Source organism: Rana temporaria, chromosome 4 (genome assembly GCF_905171775.1).
Source record: "Rana temporaria chromosome 4, aRanTem1.1, whole genome shotgun sequence".
Taxonomy (NCBI): domain Eukaryota; kingdom Metazoa; phylum Chordata; class Amphibia; order Anura; family Ranidae; genus Rana; species Rana temporaria.
In genome coordinates, this window is record NC_053492.1 from 152,472,404 (window position 1) to 152,489,389 (window position 16,986).

Sequence of the window (16,986 nt, forward strand, 5' to 3'; positions counted from 1 at the left end):
ATCCTCTGGCATTTTTTGTAGAGCATATTTTTTCCAGTTCCAATAACTGATCTCCCGACCTCAGTGGGTGTGGGAGGTCTTGGATAAAATGGTTTAGTTGCCGATATCTCCATTCATTAATTTCCAGGAAAAAGTTTTTTAATTTCAACTCCTGTAGTGTTAAAATGTGACCTTCCTTCATTATATCCCTTAATTGTACAGTGTCCATTTTAATCCAGTTTCCCCCCACTTGTGTTTTACCTGGTGCAAAATAATCATTATTCTTTAGTGATATAAGAGGGGAATTATACTCCTTCACAGTTTTCTTATAAACAGTGTCCCAAACTTTAAGTGCATTTTTAGTTATCTCGTGTGCATTTTTATCTAATGTCCTAAATTGGGGAGGATTCCAAATTATCTTATCTAACCTTGTCTGTGACAATTCATTTTCTACCCTAACCCACCTTTTTTCTTTGCTAGCTCTGGCCCACTCCACCACTCTTGTTAATATCACCGCCTCATAGTATCTCTTGACATCGGGCACCGCTAATCCACCCTTTTTTTTTGGTTGTTTTAGTGTCTGAAGTGCTATCCTGTGTTTCTTATTTCTCCATATATAATTCATTATTAATTTTCTAAGGGTAGAGAGCAATGTCCCGGGGAGGGCAATGGGAATCATCTGGAATTTATATAAGATTTTTGGTAAAATAACCATTTTGCAGTAATTAATTCGTCCTATCCATGATATTGCCCTGTTTTCCACCCTTTTTATTTCTGTCTTAATTTCATTCAATAAAGGTATGAAATTTATCGTATACATATCCCTAGTAGATTTAGCTAGCAGTATCCCTAGGTATTTAAGTTCTTTAACCCAAGCAAATTTGTACTTCGTTTTCAGGAGTTGCTCTTCTGTCTTGCTTATGTTTATACTCATAATCTCCGTTTTTGTGATATTTAATTTAAGGTTTGAAATTTCTCCGTATTCACTACATAGATTTAGAAGGTTTGGGATTGATGTTTTGGGTTCCGTTAAGTAGAGGAGGACGTCGTCTGCAAAAGCTGCAAGTTTATGGTCTTCCTCCCCTATTTTAACCCCTTTTATTTTTTGAGAGTTTCGGATCCTAGCCAGCAGGGGTTCCAATGAGAGCACGAACAATAGTGGCGATAGAGGGCACCCTTGCCTTGTACCGTTTCTCATTAAGAAGGTTTGAGATAGACTTCCATTTATTTTTATTTTAGCCGTGGGGAACCTGTAAAGGGTGCCGATCCACTCCATCATCCTCTGTCCAAACCCCATTTCCTTCAGGGTGAGCAACATAAGTCCCCAGTCTACCCTGTCAAACGCTTTTTCTGCGTCTATTGACAGGAGTACACCTGGGGACCCCGTTGCCTTCATTTTCCGGAGGATTAACAGTGTTCTAACCCCGTTATCTCTCCCCTCTCTTCCCTGGACAAACCCTGTCTGATCCGGGTACACCAATTTCGACATTTCCTGTTTGACTCTCCCGGCCAATACCTTTGCAAACAGTTTTAAATCTGTGTTGAGCAGAGATATCGGCCGGTATCCTGAACAATTTTCAATGTCCTTACCTTCCTTAGGGATAACGGTGATAGTTGCCTCCGATGCCTCTTTACTTAGTTCGTACTCCTTTCCGAGCCCATTAAAATACTGGCATAGCCTTGGCAGAAGTATCTCCTTAAATTTTTTTGTAATACATTACTGTAAAGCCGTCTGGCCCCGGACTTTTACCTGAGGCAGAGCTTGATAGTGCTAATTTAATTTCGTTTTCCGTAATTTGCCTGTCCATCCCCTCTGCGTCTATTTGACTGACTTTTGATAACCCTGCTTCTTCTAAAAATGCTGAGATTTTATTTTCTTTCTCCCCTTTTTGCCAGTTTTTTTGTTCTACCGAGTATAGTTTTTCATAATATAATCTAAATGTTTCAGCAATATCTTTTGTTGTATGCAAGACTTCTCCTTTTTCATTTTTAATTTTATCTATATAATTCCTTGATTTCTTTCTTTGTACCATCCGAGCCAGATGTTTGCTTGTTTTATTTCCCCACCTGTATCTCTCCCTTGCCACCAAGTTAAATTCCCTTCTTGTTTCCCGGTCAATCAGATATTTAAGTTCGTTCCGCTTATTAACTAGGTCCAAATATATATCTCGTTGTTTACCATTTTTTTTATGTGTTAGTTCTAAATTGAAGATCTCTTCTACTAATTTTTCCTTTTTACTGTTCATTTCTTTTTTCCTCCTTGCTCCTTCGGAGATTAACACCCCTCTAATCACCGCCTTATGTGCGTCCCATAGTGTTGCTGCCGAAATTTCGTCTGTCTTGTTTATCTCAAAATATTCCTCTAATTCCTTTTTAACCCTCATTAAACTTTTCTCTTCTATTAGTAGTTTCTCATTTAGTCTCCAATTTGAATAGGTCCTTTGATTGCCTGTAATATTTATGGATATGCTAATTGGGGCATGGTCAGAAATCGTCATGGTCTCTATTTTTGTCTCGACCACCGCATCTAACATTCTATGCTCAATAAAGATGTGATCGATCCGGGAGTAGCTCTCATGTACATGGGAATAAAATGTATAATCTCGTTTGCTTGGGTTAAAGATCCTCCATGTGTCTACTAATTGGCTTCTATGATGACTACCCTTTACCTTTCTTAATTGCCTTTCTTGAGTTTCTAATGTCTGGTGTGTTTTATCGGCCTTTGTGTCCATACAAAAGTTTAAATCTCCTCCCAGTATTGTCTTTCCCCTCCTGAAGTCTTTTAATTTCCCCAGGATTCCCAGGAGGTATTTCATCGGGGAGGTATTTGGTGCATATATGTTTACAAGAGTATATTCCTCCTCCTCTAGTTTTCCCCTTAAAAAGAGGAATCTTCCTTCTGGGTCTGTCAATCGGTCTGTTAACACAAACCTAGTCCCCTTAGCTATTCCGATTGCTACCCCTCTGGCCCTTTTAGTAATGGTATCACCATAGTACCATATGGGGAAGTCAGGGGAATATAGCTTTATGTTTGATCCTAGTGTAAGATGGGTTTCTTGTAAAAAGACTACATCTGACCTATACCTCTTTAGTTCCTTTAGTACTTTATGTCTCTTTGATGGACTATTGAGCCCTTTTACGTTATAAGATAGGCATTTAATTACCGGCATCTTGGCTATTAGTTACGCTTTCTTCCGATTGTTTTGGTGAGATAGGATATCTTCCCCCCTCCCCTCCCCTCCCCCCCCCTCCTCCCCTCCCTCTTCCCCCCCCCTCCCCTCCCCCTTCCTCCCCCTCCCCTCCCCTCCCCTCCCTCCCTCCCCCTTCCCTCCCTCCCCCTCCCCTCCTCCCCTCCTTCCCTCCCCTCCCTCCTCCCTCCCCTCACCCTCTTCCCCCCCTCCCACCCCCCCTGTTGGCCTATCACAGACCACTGAACCATCTTCCAAATCTTGGTTCAGTTTCGCTCTGGGTGAGGTTTTGGGAATTCCCCCCCCCTCCTGCCGTTCTTTCACCAGGAGGGGTGGGGGGGGAGGTTGGCCTATCTCCTCCCTATCTCCAAGGGGGCCCTCCCGGGTCTCCAAAAAAAACAGTGGCTTACAAAAAATGAAGAAGAGAAAAAGAGCCTCCCAAGGGGCCCCCAGGGAGAGAGGGTATATCACATGAGCGAGCGAGCAGAGAGACAAAGAGACAAAGAGACAAATAGAGGGGGGGGGAACCCCCACTTCCCCCCTCCCTCCCGTCTCCGCCTCCCCCCTACTCCCAGCCCGGTAGGTCAGGCACCTGCATGTCCAATTTCTTGCAAAAATCATTTAACTCCTCGGGAAATCTCAGTGTCGCGGATCTCCCCTCTTTTGTCCCGATTAAACAAGAAGGGAAGCCCCAATTATATTTGATATTCAGATCTATCATTTGTTTTAGGAGTGGTTTTAACAACCATCTTCTTGCCAAAGTTTCTGGGGCTACGTCCGTGAATATCTGGAGCTCTGCCCCTTCAAATACCATCGGGGGGTGTCCCCTCAATCTCTTCCAGATTGCTTCTTTGTCTTCGTATAATCGGAACCTTACTATAACATCTCTTGTTCGCTCAGGGGCCCCTCTTTTCGGGTTTCCTACTCGGTGGACCCTTTCGATCCTAACTGGGTTGTCTGCTGTTCTTTCCAATAATGGGTTAAATATCATCTGAATTATTGTCCTTAGGTCCTCACCCCTCCTCTCTGGTATAGATCTTATCCTAAGGTTTTGTCTCCGATTTCTGTTTTCCTGGTCTTCTAGTTTATAGAGAATGTGTCTCTGCTGCAGTTGGATCCGATCCATCTGATCTTTTAATAGGTTTGATTCTTGTTCTTGTTTCTCTAATTGTTCCTCTGCTGATTCTATTCTGGATAACATGTGGCCAACATCGGTTCTCAGGTTCTGTATTTCCCCCTTTATCACATTTTCCAAGTTTAACAGCATCTCTGCCATATCTCTCTTAGAGGGGGACTGTGAGTCTGGGCTTTGTTCCTCAGCCCTACTGCTTTCCAATCCAGTTCCCAGGGGTCCCCCCTCTCTTGATTCCATAGATGTTTCTCTGGGGTCCTCCTTCTGCGATTTCTTATCCTCCGCTTTTTTTGCCTTATTTGCTGGTTGTTGCTTAGTTGTTGTCTGGGCTCCGATAACTCGTGGACTCTCTCCTCTGGTCATGAAGGGTCTTATTGAGCTTGTTGCAGTTGTATTGCTTGGAGTGGTAGGGGGTCCCCCCTTTGTCGATCTACTCGTCATTCTGCTCATATTGATCCCCCTCCTTCTGATTCTCTTCCCCAGTTTGACCCCTTGTTTCCAACGAACTGGCACCGGGGTCGGCTTTGCCGGGGAGTCAGTATGTCTGAGCTGTGTTTTCTACGGGGTTTCCAAGAATACCTGGCTGATCCTGTACCGCACAGCCGCAGGATATCCTAGTGGATTTATTCCTCCTCCGTCTTCTCTTTCGTATATTTATAGATAGTTTTAATTAATACTTGATCCGGCTCTGTGCGGGCAGGGTCTGCATTTGCAGAAGGGCGCTCTGACGGGCCTCGCCTCTCTACCATTCACAGTTGGGGTATCCAAGAGGGAGGGGCTGAGTGGCTGTCGGTTTTCTCCCCCTTCAGTCCTCCTGTTTTTTCTCTCTCCTTTCCCTCCTCCCTCCCCTCTCCCCCTCTTTCCCCCTTTTTTTTTTTTTTTTTTCTATTTTCCCCTTTCTCTTTTTTTTTTTTTTTTTTTTTACTTTTCCTTCTTTTCCTTTCCTCTCTACACCCAGGAATCCAATTAAAAAAGAGGGGGCTGCGAAAAACGGCCTAAATCAGAAAACCTCCGGTAGTTCCAGCAATTCCCTAATATAGGGAGTACTAATAAATGTCCTTTAGACGGCAGCCACAGTCCCAGGGGAGAATCGGGGAATAGGCCCACCTTTAAGGCCGTATGTTTGAGGGATCAGAGTTCCCAAAAGAAAAAAGAGGGGGGGGTGGGAAATGAGGCAAAGACAGAGAGCCAAAGTACATATATTTGTATAAATTTGCCTAAACCATTTTCCAGGCTTTCCCACTTGAGATATATACAATCCCCTTCAGTTAGTTCATTAGTTAGTTAGTTAGTTGCTTAATTAGTTGATTCATTAGTGTATCATTGTCTGACCTGTTTATTCAGTTGTTTAATCTGGGGGAGGCAGTTGATTATCTCCAAATCTCCAATTCACTTCACCGCTTCTCCTCTATGTGTCCTCCTGTTCATACTTTAGTGTACATTATTTTACTTCAGACCATATATTTGTTAGACATCATTTCCCTCATGCATCCAGCAACCATATTTCAATCATGTAATAAGGGTAATCTCTCATTTAACCTATCATGCAGCCAACAGCATGTCATACCTTTTTGGGATTTTTTCCACTGTATTTAATATGTCTCCCTTCCCAGTAAGTTCAATCAACACACAACTAACCGGTCCTCTGAGCCCCCTTCAACATAGCTTAGTCAAACACCTAGTGTACCTTTTTCATTCCAGGTCCGTGGAGAGGGGGTGCGCTAGGAGTCCATCTGCACTCAGCCTGTCAGCTGGCTCAACATACTCACGTCTGTGAAGTTTTAGTTGCCAGCGTGCACTCCGCTCCTTGATGCGGCGTGGAGTTATCTCCCTATCTGCGGCTCTCAGTGCGACAGTCCCTCCGGTTCCATAGGGGTCAGTTGGTGGAATGTGCTGCGAGGTATGCTGCGTGCTGCATGGGGGATTTCCTCTCCTTCATTCGCTATGGTCCGTCCTTCCTCCCATTATTCCCAAAGCTCTTCACTCCTCACCCCGGAGCGTGACGCGACCTCACGTCCTCACGTGCACGCGCCCGCACGCCATCTCGTGAACAAGCTTCAGCTGTCTTAGTTTTTAAAACATGGAAATCTTAGCAACTGCACTTTGTTCATGCACAATGCATTGTATTTTCTAAAACATTGCTTCAGTCTCATACAATAAATACACTGGCCCAGATTCAAGAAGCTATTGCGCCGCGCAACCAGCTGTTTTGCTCCCGCGTAGCGAATGCCCCTGATTCAGGAACATCGCTACGCGGACTGCAGCCTAGGATATGACAGACATAAGCCTCCTTATGCCTTCATATCTCAGGCTGCATTCTTGCGTTGGCCGCTAGGGGGCGCGGCCATTGTGATCGGCGTATAGTATGCAAATTGCATACTACCACCGATTCACAAAAGTTGCGCGGGCCCTGCGCACGCAAGGTACGGAGTTTCCGTACGGCGACTTTAGCGCAAGGTTGCTCCTGCTAATAGCAGGGGCAGCCAATGCTAAAGTATAGCCGCCCTTCCCGCTCGTGAAATTTAAATTTCACGTCGTTTGCGTAAGTGATTCGTGAATGGCGCTGGACGCCATTCACGTTCACTTAGAAGCAAATGACGTCCTTGCGACGTCATTTGCCGCAATGCACGTCGGGAAAGTTTCCCGACGGAGCATGCGCTGTTTGCTCGGCGCGGGAGCGCGCCTAATTTAAATGATTCCCGCCCCCGGCGGGATCATTTACATTAGGCGCCCTCACGCCGGGCTACTTAGCATAGCGCCCGCGCAATTTACGGAGCTACTGCTCCGTGAATCGCGGGCAAATCGAAATATTTGCGTGGGCGCAGAGCAAAAATCGTTGCCCTTTGCCCACGCAAATATTGCGCGGATCTACCTGAATCTGGGCCAATAGATGTAATATAGACAGAGCAGTTATTCCCATCAGACAAAGGGAAATTTAGCCTCTAGCTACATATTGTATGGTTTCATTTCTAGACCCTACAATATCTGGAGTGTGATTGGTTGCTATAAACAACAATTTTACTACAGTAGCTTTTTTTAAACCATTTAGAAAATGTATTTTTCTAAATGGTTTCAAAGGTCCTCTGTTTTATTTACATTCCTCCTCTTGTGCAGTTGTAGTGTAAATCTTTTCAAGAAAAAGATTTGGGACTTTAATTGAGGCACATACGTTGGTGTGCCTCCATCCCAGTTTATATAGGAAGGGGAGAAGGTTTGGGACTTTGAGATGTTTAACCAACAGTTGATATGTAACATAAACATGATGTAGATTAACCACTTGCCGTCGCCGCACCGTCGAAATACGTCCACAAGGTGGCTCTCCTAGGCGAGATCACGTTATATGACGTCCTGCCTATTAGCCGCCACTAGGGGCGCGCGCGCGCGCCCCCAGCTCGCCCCCGACTCCCGTGCGTGTGCCCGGCGGGCGCGATCGCCGCCGGGCACACGCGATCGCTCGGTACAGAGCGGGGAACGGGAGCTGTGTGTGTAAACACACAGCTCTCGTTCCTGTCAGCAGGGGAAATGCTGATTTTCTGTTCATACAATGTATGAACAGAAGATCAGTGTTTCCCCTAGTGAGGCCACCCCCCCCCACAGTAAGAACACACCCAGGCATACTTAACCCCTTCCCCGCCCCCTAGTGTTAACCCCTTCACTGCCAGTGGCATTTTTATAGTAATCTAATGCATTTTTATAGCACTGATCGCTATAAAAATGCCAATGGTCCCAAAAATGTGTCAAAAATGTCCGAAGTGTCCGCCATAATGTCGCAATACCGAAAAAAAAAATCGCTGATCGCCGCCATTACTAGTAAAAAAAAATATTAATAAAAATGCCATAAAAATACCCCCTATTTTGTAAACGCTATAACTTTTGCGCAAACCAATCAATAAACGCTTATTGCGATTTTTTTTTACGAAAAATATGTATAAGAATACGTATCGGCCTAAACTGAGGAAAAAAAATGTTTTTTATATATTTTTGGGGGATATTTATTACAGCAAAAAGTAAAAAATATTCATTTTTTTCAAAATTGTCGTTCTATTTTTGTTTATAGCGCAAAAAATAAAAAACGCAGAGGTGATCAAATACCACCAAAAGAAAGCTCTATTTGTGGGAAAAAAAGGACGCCAATTTTGTTTGGGAGCCACGTCGCACGACCGCGCAATTGTCTGTTAAAGCGACGCAGTCCCGAATCGCAAAAAGTACTCTGGTCTTTGGGCAGCAATATGGTCCGGGGGGTAAGTGGTTAATATACAAAATTATATTATTAATAAAGATAAGTATTTTAGTGATTGGTCTCATCAGCAAAATATGAGAATATGGCATCATGGTTGCAGCAATTCAGATGGTCAAATACAGTATCTCACAAAAGTGAGTAAACCTCTCACATTTTTGTAAATATTTTATTATATCTTTTCGTGTGACAACACTGAAGAAATTACATTTTGCTACAATGTAAAGTAGTAAGTGTACTGCTTGTATAACAGTGTAAATTTGCTGTCCCCTCAAAATAACTCAACACACAGCCAATAATGTCTAAACCACTGGTAACAAAAGTGAGGACAGCCCCAAAGTGAAAATGTCCAAATTGGGCCCAAAAGTGTCAATATTTTCTGTGGCCATCATTATTTTCCAGCACTGCCTTAAAGAATAAGTAAACCCTGATGGGTTTTACTTCCTCTTTATTTCCCTGCAAATGTAAAGCATAATTGGCTACTATGCATCGCATAGTAGCCCATTATGTGTCACTTACCTGAAACTGAAGCCTCCGATGTCACTGCTGTCCCCACTGGGCGTGCACGCAGGAGCTGCCAGTCACGGCTTGACCCCTTTAGAAATGGCACGATCTGCCCTTTGTAAAGTGTGCATGCGCTGTAGACATTGGTGCATGGCTTTATTGTAAATATCTCCTAAGCCATGGAGATTTAGGAGATATTTCCAGCACCTACAGGTAAGCCTTAATATAGGCTTACCTGTAGGTAAAAGTGGTGTACAACCACTTTAACCCTCTTGGGCATGGAGTTCACCAGAGCTTCACAGGTTGCCACTGGAGTCCGCTTCCACTCCTCCATGACGAAAGCACAGAGATGGTTGAGACTCGAGATGTTAGAGACTTGCACTCCTCCACATTCCATTTGAGGATGCCCCGCAGATGCTTAATAGGGTTTAGGTCTGGAGACATGCTTGGCTAGTCTATCACCTTTACCCCCAGCTTCTTTAGCAAGGCAGTGGTCGTCTTGGAGGTGTTTTTGGGGTCTTTATCATGTTGGAATACTGCCCTGTGGCCCAGTCTCTGAAGGGAGGGGATTATACTCTGCTTCAATATGTCACAGTACATGTTGGAATTCATGGTTCCCTCAATGAACTGTAGCTTCCCAGTACTGGCAGCACTAATGCAGCCCCAGACCATGACACTCCCACCACCATGCTTGACTTCAGGAAACTGTTTGCAGGCTGTCTTGTGCATAATTTTTAGAAGAGGCTTGCTTCTGGGGCGACAGCTATGCAGACCAAATTGATGCAGTGTGTGGCGAACAGTCTGAGCACTGACAGGCTAACTCCCCACCCCTTCAACCTCTGTAGCAATGCTGGCAGCACTCATACGTCTATTTCCCAATGACAACCTCTGGATATGATGCTGAGGATGTGCACTAAACTTCTTTGGTAGACCATGGTGAAGCCTGTTCTGAGTGGGAACCTGTCCTGGTAAACTGCTGTATGGTCTTGGCCACTGTGTTGCATCTCAGTTTCAGGGTCCTGGCAATCTTCTTATAGCGTAGGCCATCTTTATGTAGAGCAACAATTTTTTTTTCAGATCCTCAGAGAGTTCTTTACCATGAGGTGCCATGTTAAACTTCCAGTGACCGGTATGAGAGAGTGAGAGTGATAACACCTAATTTAACACACCTGCTCCCCATTGTCACCTGAGACCTTGTAACACTAATGAGTCACATGACACTGGGGAGGGAAAATTACTAAATGGGCCCAATTTGGAGATTTTCACTTAGGGGGTATACTCACTTTTGTTGCCAGAAGTTTAGACATTAATGGCTGTGTGTTGAGTTGTTTTGAGGGGACAGCAAATTTACACTGTTATACAAGCTATACATTTACTACTTTACATTGTAGCAACGTGTCATTTCTTCAGTGTTGTCACATTAAAAGATAATAAAATGTTTGCAAAAATGTGAGGGGTGTACTCAATTTTGTGAGATACTGTATATGCATAAAATATACAATTAAGCCATAATGCACTGCCATGGGAATATAGAATTTCGAGCTGATTGCATGAAATATCACATTGGTATTGTAATAAAAGATATAAACATCTAAACACATGATTAAAAACAAAAAGAATTGCATCCTATAATGCTCGACACTTTTCGTGGACTTCACTCCACTTCCACAGGAGCAGGTACAATCTGCATATCTGCATAAAATATATAAACATTGATATAGTTGGATAGTTGACAAAAAGTGTGTTAGAGAAATCACATGTTTTACCTACAAGTCAGCTCAAAATATTGACACCGGGTACTGAGGACCAAGGGCTGTCTCGGGCCGTCTATACTGGGAACTGTGAGAGTGATACCTATACACGTCAGATGGAAGTGGTGAGGTCTGCAGAACAAGTGCAAAATCTCCATTGTGGGTCAATGGTGGCTCAGCTAACAGTCCATAAGTGGTTGTATAAAAATATTTAATAATGTACACAAATATATTAGACCTAAAAAAGAAAAACATTTTTTTTTTACTCACCTGGAAATGCCTGTTGCTATGCGGTCCCACGAAATCTGCCTTCGGAATCACCTAGGATGCTGACATCATCTCCCTCAGCTCCTCAGCACGCTAATGCTCCTGGGAAATGTGTGTCATCATTTACCAGGATGCAGTGCGCTTCCCTATTATAACTCCCCATCCAAGACTTCCAGGAAGTAAGTGCTTGTGGGCTTTACAATGCCACAAGCAAAATGACAATGGTGTGGACATAGTTTTATAAACTATCTTTTTTGAATAACTATGCGGAGCGGCGGCGGATTTTAAAATAAGTGACCAGATTTATATTATAAAAACGCATGATGAAAGGACATACATTTAAAAAATGCTAATTGTGGTTGGAACCCCGCTTTAAGTAGTATATTTGAACTGGCTGCTAGTTGAATCCCAAAACCAGGAGAGGAAAAGGTCCATAGGGGAGTGTGTTTGTGTCTAAAAAAATTGATGTGTGACTGTATAATAGAATAGAGGGTCCTGATGAATCCGTTAGGGCATGTGCAATAAAAAAATATGTGTAAGAAGTATTTAATTCAAGTGCCAAAAGTGAAAAAACTGACCTAATGTAGCTCTAGGCTATGCTGGTTATTGAGCCCTGAGCTAAAACTAGCTATAGCTATACTCATTAAGGTATGGGCAGTGGCAGATAAACTACTAGAACGCAGGAATAGTGTGTAATAGTGCCTAATAGTCTCTGCTATTCTGATTGAAATACATTAGCTTCTGTATATGTAAGATCATGTGCCTCAGTTCCTCTCTTTCACTCTCTCCAGTTCCTCCTGGGGTTTCTGATCCAGATACACAGAGACAGAAAGAGATATACATAAAATAATCTTGGTGAACATTAAATTCCTTTTTTTTTTTTTTTTTTAAAGTAACAAATATGTTATACTCACTTGCTCGGTGCAGTTGTTTTTCATAGAGCAGGCCTGATCCTCATCTTTTCAGGTCCCTTGCCATTGCTCCTGGCCCCTGTGTTTCCAGAGCAAGCAGCTTGCGATGGGGGCACCCAAGTAGGCTTGTTCATGAGCTGCAGCTCTGTGTGTCGCTGTGGCTTGGCCCCGCTACCCTCTCTCTCTCCTCATAGGCTGGGATTGACAGCACTGGGAGCCAATGACTCAGCCAGTGAGGAGGGAGAGTCCCCAGAGAGCCGAGGCCCTCATGCACAGCGCAGGAGGAAGATCGAGCTCAGGTAAATATTTGGCGGGGCAACCACTTTAAGCAGCCCAGGCTCTTTCAGACAGTGCAGACAGGTTTACTGCAGTTTGCTTTTTATATTTCATTATATATTTGTAAAGGGATGCCATGATGCCATTTTTCTCTTTTTACAACATTGATTGTATTATTATTATTATTATTTTCAGAATTTCAGAAAATTCCAAACATTATCTGAAACATATACGTACAATGCAATTTATCTTATCAGTTCTTATTGTTTCCCCTCCAATAGCAAAATAGAGGGAGGGGGGAACCGGACAAAGGGAAAGGGAAAGAGAAAAAAAAGAAGAAAAAAAATAATAAATAAATAAATAATTATTTCTGGCAAACCCTCCCACTTACCATTTTGAGTATATCATAAAGGTGTCTATCTCCTTTTCATTCAGAATCTGAACACAAAAAAGGCCATACACCTACAAATATCTGTGGCCTATGTATATATATATGGGGTTAACTCCAGCATTTGTGAAAACTCACTGAACCATGTACTGTATTACTGTAACCAGGGACTTGCTACATTGGAATATGTTTGTGCATATACAGTTTGTGTGCATCTGGCTGAAAAGAAGTATTGAGGTGGGGTCATGCAGTAAGCTGAAAGGGCACGAGACCTATTTCACCGCTCATTGTCCTTGGTATTATATGCTTGTACAGGGCCACCCCAACAAAAGACAGCTAACCTCTAATCATCCTACTATTCAGGTGGTACACCAAGAAATAAATAAATAATATAACAATTCAACTTTAGAATGACGGCACTTTATTTTCTGGCATCTGTGTAGTTACCTAGCAACCTTTGAAATTAGTGTATTTCGAAGCAAATGATATGACTCACATGTACGCTTTCACGCTTTGTGAAATATAATGTATAATAGATGCTATTTGTCTAGTTCCTGTTAAATTACTTATGACAGTGCTTAGAGTACTAGGTACTGTCCCTTAGATGAAAACAAATACATATTTTATTCATATTTTTCACTTCCACCATTTTCCCCTGCCAGACGTACAAGCTATCTAGAGACAAATATCTCTCTATGTTATAGCATTTACAAACTAAGCAGTTTACAGTCATTACTAGCTAGTGCCAGCAGAACAGATGATCTGTTTACAACTAATGTAAGGTATTTTTGTATTATTATGCTCTACATTATCAACATTGTAGTAGTTACAGTAGAAGCTAAAAGCCGTCATGGTCCTTTTATTACTGAGTTTCTGAAACATCATGACTATATCCTTGTCCATGGTGAATTGGTAATATGCTATTGGATATCTATTCCACATGGCATGACGTATAAAGCAGATGCCTTAAAAAACAAACACGTATGCTGCAGTAAACACCTAGAGAGCATACAGAATTCCATTTTATGCTTTCACTGTTGACATTTAAGGCTAATTTGCAATATGGCCTAATCTTATCCATCTGCACGCTGCATTTACTATAGGAAAAATTAGGTCATTATGGTCATGCTTTATGAAAAATGATATCTTTCTTTCTGACAAATTCAATTAGACATCTGCACTAATGAAAGAAAATAATGACTTAAACCTGCAAGGATTACATTGGTGGTTTTTATTCTAGCTCATTTTAAAATAACAGAGTTTAACATCTACATTGGAGAAAATGTCATGACACACCTTTCACTCATTTTATACAATACCTATTTTACAGAAGAAAGAGGTCCCACTTGACTTAAGCCGTGTACACACGATCGGTTTGTCTGATGAAAATAGACTGATGGACTGTTTTCATTGGACAAACCAATCGTGTGTGGGCACCATCGTTTTTTTTCCATCGGTGAAAAAAATAGAACATGTTTAAAAAATTTCCCATTGATAAAAAAACCGATAGAAAAATCTTATCATCTGTGTGGAACTCCATCGGCCAAAAATCCAGGCATGCTCAGAATCAAGTCGAAGCTTGGAAGCATTTAACTTCATTTTTTTAGGCTCGTCATAGTGTTGTACGTCACCGCGTTTTGGCATGGTCGGATTTTTGACCGATGGTGTGTAGACAAGACTGATGAAAGTCAGCTTCATCGTATATCCGACGAAAAAATTCATCGGATTAGATTCCATCAGATATCCGATCGTGTGTACAGGGCTTAAAAGGATACCTGGATGTTTAAAAAACAACTAAAGCCCTGTACACACGATCGGTCTATCCGATGAGAATGGTCTGATGGACTTTTTCCATTGGTTAACTGATGAAGCTGACTGATGGTCAGTCGTGCCTACACGCCATCAGTTAAAAAAACGATTGTGTCAGAACGCGGTGACGTAAAACACAACGACGTGCTGAAAAAGTTCAATGCTTCCAAGCATGCGTCAACTTGATTCTGAGCATGCGTGGATTTTAAACCGATGGACGTGCCTACAAACAATCATTTTTTTTTTCTTCTATCGGTTAGGTATCCATCGGTTAAATTAAAAACAAGATTGCTTTTTTTTAACCTATGGATAAATAACCGATGGTGCCTACACACGATCGGTTGGGTCCGATGAAAACGGTCCATCAGACCGTTCTCATCGGTTTGACCGATCGTCTGTACGCGGCATTAGGCAGCATTCAACAGAACGTGAGATGCCTTGCAAGCAATACATAAGCACCTTCTGACCTTTCATTTGTACTGAACAGCTTATGCGTAGTGTTTACTTTGTGTAGAGCTGCTAATCCGGTAGCAAGTATATAACAAAGTCTACAAATGGATAGAAAATCAGAGAAAATAAATATGTGGTTTGCCATTGCTGTCTAATTCCAAAAATGCTATTTATCATGCTGTCATGCTGATCTTATGATGTTAGTAAGCAAAATATTTGATATGACTTCACTGGCTAGTGCAGCTTTTCTCAGAAGGAAAAATGTACCCTACGTTGGTGGTCAGTGGGAATGCTCACCTAAAAGTTGTGATCTGAATGCCATACTTACAGATATTTATTAAGACCATTGGGGTTGTGCTGCTGGCTCTACAAAGTGGCATCAGCCCCAGAACTATGCAGGCACCTTTAGATAGGAGGATAATCTGCCACAGCTCAAGGAACCCCTAGTAACCTCTGAAGGAACCCTGGTTGAGAATGCCTGGGCTAGTGGCTACATGCGCATTCTGTTTCAGTGACTCAGAAAGTATTGATTCTGGAGATAGGAAACGGGTATTTTTATAAGGAGGTTAGCAATGGCAGCGCAGATCTCTAAACAACAGGCTCCCTGGAATCTTAAACTAGCTTTAGTTTGTAAACCCTGACCATCACTCATAACATAAGTAGCATAACAAGAGGACTTGCAGCATTGTTAGAGAATTGGTGGGATCAGAAGGTATTTATTGCTTGCTTAACTGCCCATGATCTAGCTGATAATCCTTTTAATAATGTGCAAATATCTTTTCAAGCAAACCAGTAATGAGAGGAGTATGAAGGCTGCCACAAGTGACCTCCTTCTGAAAATGCTAGTTGCGCATTGCTGTATCTTAATTTAGGACCCTGACCTAGAGCAAGCATGCAAATCAAAGAAGTTAAAACCCGGGATTTGAATTGCTGGCTTAGAAAATACTAAAGCCAATGCATCAATATAACCTCCAAGGAGCAGTAATTTTCAGCAGTAATGGTCCTATACTCTTTCAGGATAGGTTTTGTTTGACCCCCCCATATGAAGGTCTGGTTTAGATCTATGCCATAACTGACAGTGCAACCACTGACTATACTGTAATGCTGGCCCTGCAACTGTAACATTTCGGTTGAACGTTCAGGCGAGAAAGTATAAAAAAATCACTTGTTCAACTATTCGATGATGACTTCAAGCACTTGACTGACTTTTCATTTGCGTATCATGCCAATGTTTTGATCTTTATAGAATGAATGTTCTACTTCCGGGCTAACTTTGACATGCACATAAGAATAGTTAAGATTTTTCTCAGCTGGGAGCATTGTTTTCTGCCCCCCCCCCCAAAAAAACACCAGCCGCCACTGGTTAAATTGTTCCCTTTAACGCTATTTTCTAATGCAATTCTGAAATTCTACAGATGCAAGGCTAGCTTAAATCTGTTTGTGTGCACCCCCAAGCATGTATGTGCATTTAAACACACATCCAGCAGCAGGGAGATACCGTATATTGAAGTATAAACCTGCTGTAACAAGGTTTGTCACTAAGCCATAGTCACATTAAAGGCACTGGAGGCAAACACTTTGAATTCCAGCTACTGGCCACTGTCATGCCTCATCACCATACATGATTTATTTCCACCCACACACCACCTTATGGAACATGCCTGCACTCTGCATACTACCTAAATACTGGCACATTAAACATGATGCTGTCAAACAACAGTAAAAAAAGCAAAATAAAGCAGAACTCCAAAAAGAAAGCCGTTACTGAAGAACTATTGAATGGTTTAGTGGTTTGTCTTGCAGTGAACATTTCTTTAAATCTTCAATAATGTCTTTTAGTTGAGAGTGCAGTTACCTCTCTTTTTTTTGCCACTGAATTGGAGGTGGTGCCTGCACCTGACTCAGTGGGGTGTGTTGGTATACTGCACATATCTGTCGTGGAGTGCAGTACCTTGGACCCTATTATGCTATCAGAGATGCAGTTGGGAGACAATGCACATAGGATTTTACTTGCAATTTTCATTATTATGTTTATTTAATGGTAGTCTAATTCTATTCACTGTGCCAGCTAAGTTAATTGTGCTGTGTACACAC